The 7,020-nt window shown below is 40.7% G+C and overlaps 1 protein-coding gene across 1 annotated transcript in view; it reads left to right on the top strand.

Annotated features, from left to right (window-relative positions):
• Positions 1-502: 502 nt before the first annotated feature.
• The window catches only part of srrm3 (serine/arginine repetitive matrix 3), a 106,072-nt gene continuing 99,554 nt past the window's right edge, over positions 503-7,020 (top strand). The window contains 1 exon segment of the mRNA XM_030153200.1: positions 503-705. The gene's annotated coding sequence lies outside the window, so the exon portion shown is untranslated.

The following is a 7,020-nucleotide window of genomic DNA, read 5'->3' as shown; positions in this document are numbered from 1 at the left end:
CCATAAAGTAATAACTAATATTAGAGTATGTTAAAATCTGACAAAAACATCAGATTAGCTGCATTTAAAAAAAATGTATTTCATAGTTTTCACACAGTATATCAGTAAATACATGTTTCTTTGCTTCAGAAATTGAATGCATGGTGTCTGGCTGAGTGGACATTTTTGCAACTCCATGAAAAATAGCTTCATAAAATGTTTTTCAGTTGCATTTTTTTTTTTTTTTCATGCCTAAAGGAATAAAAACACTCAGGAAAATTCATGCATGAAAGGGTAAAAAAAAAAAAAAAAAAAAGACTGATATCACACCAAAAAAACCAAACAAACAAACAAAAAAAAACAGCCCTGTAATTGTTCAAATGTTTATTGAACTCATGACCCCTGTCTGTGTGGTTCTGTCCCGGCTGTAGGTGTCGCTATGTCTGGGCTGCAGTTCCTCCTCCGTGCCGCCGGGGGCCGCTGTTCCTCCTCCGGGGCGGAGGCTGACTGTGGCTCTTTTTGTTCCAGAGCCGCTCGGTGCGCTGTCCACTTCAGCACCACGAGCCGAGCGGAGGACGAGGCTCCGCATCTGCACCAGCACCGACCTCGGACCCGGACCTGGACCTGGACCCGGACCCGGATCCGAACCAGGTACACCGGAGACCCCGATACCCGGATCTACCAGAGCCGAGCCGAGCCGAGCCGAGCTGACGGACCGCAGCAAAGGTAGGACCGATGAAAAGACCCCGACGCGTCCTCCTTCCTGGTCCGTTAACACCGGATTAAAGGCGGTGTTTACGTCGGCCTCCGGTCCCCCCACGGAGCCTGGAGCCGTGGCCACGGACCCGGGCTCGGTTCGGTCCGGGGTCGGTGCTCGGTTTGTGGATGGTGCTGTTTTATAACTGTCCATCCGTCTGTCCGTGTGTGTGTGTGTGTGTGTGTGTGTGTGTGTGTGTGTGTGTGTCCGGTTGAGGAAACAACCCGAACTGCGCCTTCAACATGTCAACACTCAAACATCCGCTGCGTTTGCGGATTATCTGCGTTTTTCCTCTGACTCTGGAATGAAAGCATTTACATCCGAGCAGATCAGCACAAACGGAAGAAAGAAAAACAGAAAAAATAAGAACAAGAAACAGAAAAAATAGGAGCGAAATATGAAGTGATGCATTCACTGACATCTGTTTAATCCGGTTAATCTGCTTTATTCGCGGTTTGTTGAGTCCAGTGGTGATTGTGCGGCTTTCATGAGGTGGAACTGTTCTAAGTGTTGGTTCTAGGTGTCGGATGTTCTCCTGTTCTTCTTCTTTGTGTCTGGTTTGGTTCTCCTGCTGGTTTTTTCTGGTCTCCTACATGATCGTACTGGTGCCAGGTTCTCCAGACTGGTCATAAATGTGTCCTGATGCAGATTTCTGGGCTCGTGACTCTTGTGTTTAATTTAGTTGGAGCAGCAGGAGAAGGTCCGGGAGGTTCTCATGGATGAAGGTCTGTCAGCAGATGCGGGGTGGGGGTGGGGGCTTCAGGGACGTTTACGGAGCAGAAATATCAGGAAAGTCCCACCATCAACCACTGGTCCTGAAGTAGGTTTGGGGGCGGGGGTGGGGGGCGATTGGTGGATGTGTTTGTGTTCAGATGTGATTGTTCATGGAGGTGTGAAGGAAACACTGCTCCTCCTCCTCCTCCTGTTCATCCTCCTCCTCTTCCTCCTGTTCTTCCTCCTCCTCCTGTTCTTCCTCCTCGTTCTCTCCCTCCTCCTGTTCTTCCTCCTCTTCCTCCTCCTCCTGTTCATCGTCCTCCTCCTCGTCTTACTTCTCTTCCTCCTGCTGCTCCTCCTCCTCCTGAAGGGCAACGTTGCCTCCAAGGTGGAGAGGGTTAAGGTGGAGGTTTCATCAGGGTGTGAGTTTACACCAGTAGTTCCTTTTTTCTTTTCTTTTTTTTTTTTTTTAGTTTGTATTGTAGTTTTTACTTGGTCCATGACAATCATACAATGTTGTTTAATGTAAACAAGCAGAACCTTTATACAGAAATGAAAAGTATCAATAATACTACAAGGTGTGGAGGTTCTCTAGAAAGAAAAAATAGATGAATAAATAAATAAAGTAAATACCAGATGGATGTAAGGCAGTGGTCATCCTGCTGACTGGCAGTGTACTGTCAGACCATAATGGATCCTGTACTGGTTCTGTGGGTCCATCCAGTATACTGTCAGACCATAATGGATCCTGTACTGGTTCTGTGGGTCCATCCAGTATACTGTCAGACCATAATGGATCCTGTACTGGTTCTGTGGGTCCATCCAGTATACTGTCAGACCATAATGGATCCTGTACTGGTTCTGTGGGTCCATCCAGTATACTGTCAGACCATAATGGTTCCTGTACTGGTTCTGTGGGTCCATCCAGTATACTGTCAGACCATAATGGATCCTGTACTGGTTCTGTGGGTCCATCCAGTATACTGTCAGACCATAATGGTTCCTGTACTGGTTCTGTGGGTCCATCCATGCTATAGAACATAAAAAAAAACATACATTTACACGAGGCAGACTTTATTATTATATTCACCCATTCTGTAAGCTGTGAGGCTTAAGGGGTTTTCCGGAGTTTAAGGGGAACTCTGACTGGATACACTGACAGTTCTAAAAGTATATTTAGAACGACACCATAGACATGTTTTGTAGAAGATTAAAACATCAGAATGAGTAGAAGGATGAGGTCCAATATGAGTTAAAGATTCAGGACATTAAAACCAAAAACAGACTCAAGTACAGGAGTTAACACACACACACACACACACACACACACACACACACACACACACACACACACACACACACACACACTGGCTAAATAACCACCACCCTCAGTTTTAATAGACACTTCACTTCTCATCCTACCTCAGTTCAATGATCACAACCCATGCACTTTGTTTTTAATTTCACTTTGTATATATCCTATATATTACCCGTATACATCCTATATTACCTGTATATATCATATATTACCTGTATACATCTTAAATTATTTGTATATATCCTATATTACCTGTATATATCTTATATTATTTGTATATATCCTATATTACCTGTGTATATCCCATATTACCCATATATATCTATATTACCCGTATATATCTTATATTTCCCGTATATAACCTATATTACCTGTATATATCTTATATTACTTGTATATATCCTATATTACCCATATATATCCTATATTACCCGTATATATCCTATATTACCAGTATATATCTTATATTATTTGTATATATCCTATATTACCCATATATATCCTATATTACCTGTATATATCTTATATTATTTGTATGAATCCTATATTACCCGTATATATCCTATATTATCTGTACATATCCTATATTATTTGTATATATCCTATATTATCTCTATATATCCTATATTATTATTTGTATATATCTTATATTATTTGTCATTTTAATCTCGTTTTCATCTTTTACATCATTTTTAGATCACATCTTCTATATCTTCTCTTTTCTACGCCTGTCTTCTTCTTCTTCTTCTTCTTTGTCTCTTCCGTCTCTTCTTTCCGTCTTGGTTTTCGTTCTCTTACATCATTGCCGTCTGTCTTCCATAAACGCACACATCAGATTCTCTTCGTCGTCTTTGACTTTCCCGTCTGTGACCCAGTAAAAGCGTCTCACTGACCCATTTTGGATCCAGCTTTTAACACTTCAAACACACGTCGGTACAAATGGCTGCAGTGTTTCCAACGCAGCCGAGCGACGCTGGGAATTCAAAGGAAGTGGAGACAGACGGAGTCGATGCTGACGGAGACCACAAACTGCGCCGTTCTCCTTGAAAGTGCGAGGATGGAAGCGAGCTGCCGGCTGTGTGAAGTCACTGCAGGTGGGACGGACCGCCGCCATGTTGGATTTAGGCCTCATCAGTCTGCGTCCTATCTCTGATCCACGTCCATTTACAGCAGGGCATGTACGTCCTCCAGGTCCAACGTATGTCCTCCAGGTCCAACGTACGTCCTCCAGGTCCAACGTATGTCCTCCAGGTCCAATGTCTATCATCCAGGTCCAATGTCTGTCATCCAGGTCAAATGTATGTCCTCAAGGTCCAACCTTCAGCCCAGTCTGATCTAAACTGGACCGGACCAGTAACGTCTGTCCTCCAGGTCCAACGTATGTCCTCCAGGTCCAACGTTCAGCCCAGTCTGATCTGAACTGGACTGGACCAGTAACATAACAGCACAATAACCTATAGGTAAGGACAACTGTTTCTGTTTGTTTTGGTTCAATTAAAAAAAAAAAAAAATTATATTATGAAAATATTTCCATCTGGGTCTGTCCATGAAACTGGGTTTATTTGAACTATCAGCTGTTTTAGACCCAGTGCTGTGCACAGACTTTTGAAGGGCAGGGGTGAAAAGAAAAAAAGGGCACATACAGCACATTCTCACCACTGAAGAGTGTATTTTATACCACATTTTGACTCCCAAGAGGGCACTTGAGCACACATTTTGGCTCCCAGAGGGCACTTAAATGCACGTTTTGGCTCCCAAGATGGCACTTTATCATACATTTTGGCTCCCAGGAGGGCACTTTAGCGCACATTTTGGCTCCCAAGAGGGCACTTTAGCACACATTTTAAGTCCCAAAAGGGCACTTAGGCACACGTTTTGGCTCCCAGACGGCACTTAAGCACACATTTTAAGTCCCAAGAGGGCACTTTTGTGCATTTTGGCTCCCAGGAGGGTACTTTAACATGCATTTTGGCTTCCAGGAGGGTACTTTAGTGTGTTTTGGCTCTCAAGAGAGCACTTTACCACACGTTCTGGCTCCCAAGAGGGCACTTAAGCACACGTTTTGGCTCCCAAGAGGGCAGTTGGTAGCACGCTTTGGCTCCCAAGAGGGCACTTTAGTATACGTTTTGGCTCCCAACAGAGCAATTTGTAGCATGTTTTGGCTCCCAAGAGGGTACTTTAGCACACGTTTTGGCTCCCAAGACAGCACTTTAGCATACGTTTTGGCTCCCAAGACGGCACTTTAGCACACGTTTTGGCTCCCAAGACGGCACTTTAGCATACGTTTTGGCTCCTAAGAGGGCACTTTAGCATACGTTTTGGCTCCCAAGAGGGCACTTTAGCACATGTTTTGGCTCCCAAGAGGGCGCTTTAGCATGCATTTTGGCTCCCAAGAGGACACTTTTTTTTTTTTTTTCCAAATATTTTTGATTGAAGAAAAATAGGACACTTCCAATCACAGAATTACAATTTGCTTTTCTTTTTTTCTAAGTATAAACATGCATATATACACACATTTACACACATATATTACACATGCATACAAAAACAACAAATGAAAGAGCACTCTAATTAGAGTGTAGCAGAAGAAAACAAAGCAAAAAAATTAAATGTATAATTAAGTAAACAAAGTGCACCCCCCCCCACCCCCACCCTGAACCCTGCCCACCTCAGCTCATTCAGACCAGTACAAAGAAATGTTTACTTCTGTAAATAAAGTACAACAACAACAAGCACAATTCAGTCGGACCTTACCTCTACGTTTGGATAACAGCAACAACAACAACAATAATAATAATAATAATAATAATAATAATACATCACACTTATATGATGCTTTTTTGGACATTCAAAGACGCTTCATAAACAAAGAAAACAAAAGAACGGGGAAAAAAAGATTTAAAAAAATAAAAATAAGGAATAAAGGGTCAATGTGAATAAATGTGTGTTTTTTAATCTGTGTTCATTCATAGATCATATGATGAAAGACTGAAAGACGTTAAATCAAGATCTGTTTTATATATTATGAAGTCCACAGTGTCCATACTACATTCACCTGGATACCGAAGGGTTAAAGCTGCGTTTTATGGTCCGTCTCTGTCAGGAACCACCTGTTGTTCTGGTTCCGTTTGTTCTTCTGCGTTTGAACTCCGTTCGGTCTGCACAGCCTCACTGTGTTCACCATGAACCGCTCTGATAAAGATCGGTTGTAAATGATCTCCTTCAGATGCATAAACACAGCGAATACGTCTGTTAACGACTGAAAATAGAAAACCTGCTGCCGTTGTGTTTCCTGAAAGTAGGTGAAAGTGCATCAAAGCAGATCGAACAGATGTGGTTTTAACTGGGGTTCAATCACGTTTGTCAAGTAAAAGAAATAAGACACTTAATCAGCCAGAGGACAAGTTTATTTATTTATTTTTTTAATTCTCCTTTTATCGGTATTTTCCATGATTCATATGTTTATTCCCCATTCTCCTCTATTCATCTGAAAAGTACAATTGAATCTCACAGTTATATGTCACCCACAATTCAAATGATAATGATTGGTCCTCCTTCAGCAAAACCAAAGATGGAATTTATACAATAGAAAATTAAGAAGTAAACTCCTAGAACAGGAAAACTGGGGTGCACATTTATGATACTTAAAAAAACAAAAAAACAAAATAGTAAACATCAATACAAAAGAGTTTATCTTTTACATAACTTTTTTTAAACATCTTTTTACTTTGTTTTCATCTGCATTTTGTGTCGATTTAATCTTGTTTTGTCTTAATGTAGTTTCATTTTTCACATCTGTGTGTTAATCATTTGGTTTTAATCTCTTACATAACTTTTTAAAAATATCTTCTACATTTCGTCGTCATCTTTCGTCTTATTTTTGTTTTTGCTCCATTTTCATCATCTTGTTTTCATCTCTTACACCAGTTTTATATCATGTTTTCTACATTTTCTCTTTTCTTCATCTTCCGTCTTTCTTTTTGTCTTTTTCATTGTTTTCTTGATGCAGTTTTTACATATATTCTGTATTTTTCATCTTTGTTTTGGCTTCATTTTCATCTTAATAGTTTAGTATTTCATACTTTTTAGGCCATTTGCATTTTTTTTGCTTTGTTTTCATCTGCATTTTGTGTCAAATTAATCTTATTTCGTCTTAATTTAGTTTGATCATGTGGTTTTAATCTTTTACGTAATGTTTTTTTTTTTAATATCTTCTACATTTTGTCGTCATGTTACGTCTTATTTTTGTTTT

The sequence above is a fragment of the Sphaeramia orbicularis genome, chromosome 14, assembly GCF_902148855.1.
Source record: "Sphaeramia orbicularis chromosome 14, fSphaOr1.1, whole genome shotgun sequence".
Taxonomy (NCBI): Eukaryota; Metazoa; Chordata; class Actinopteri; order Kurtiformes; family Apogonidae; genus Sphaeramia; species Sphaeramia orbicularis.
Note: the sequence above shows the minus strand (reverse complement) of the source record. Positions and strands in the feature narration are given on the sequence as shown.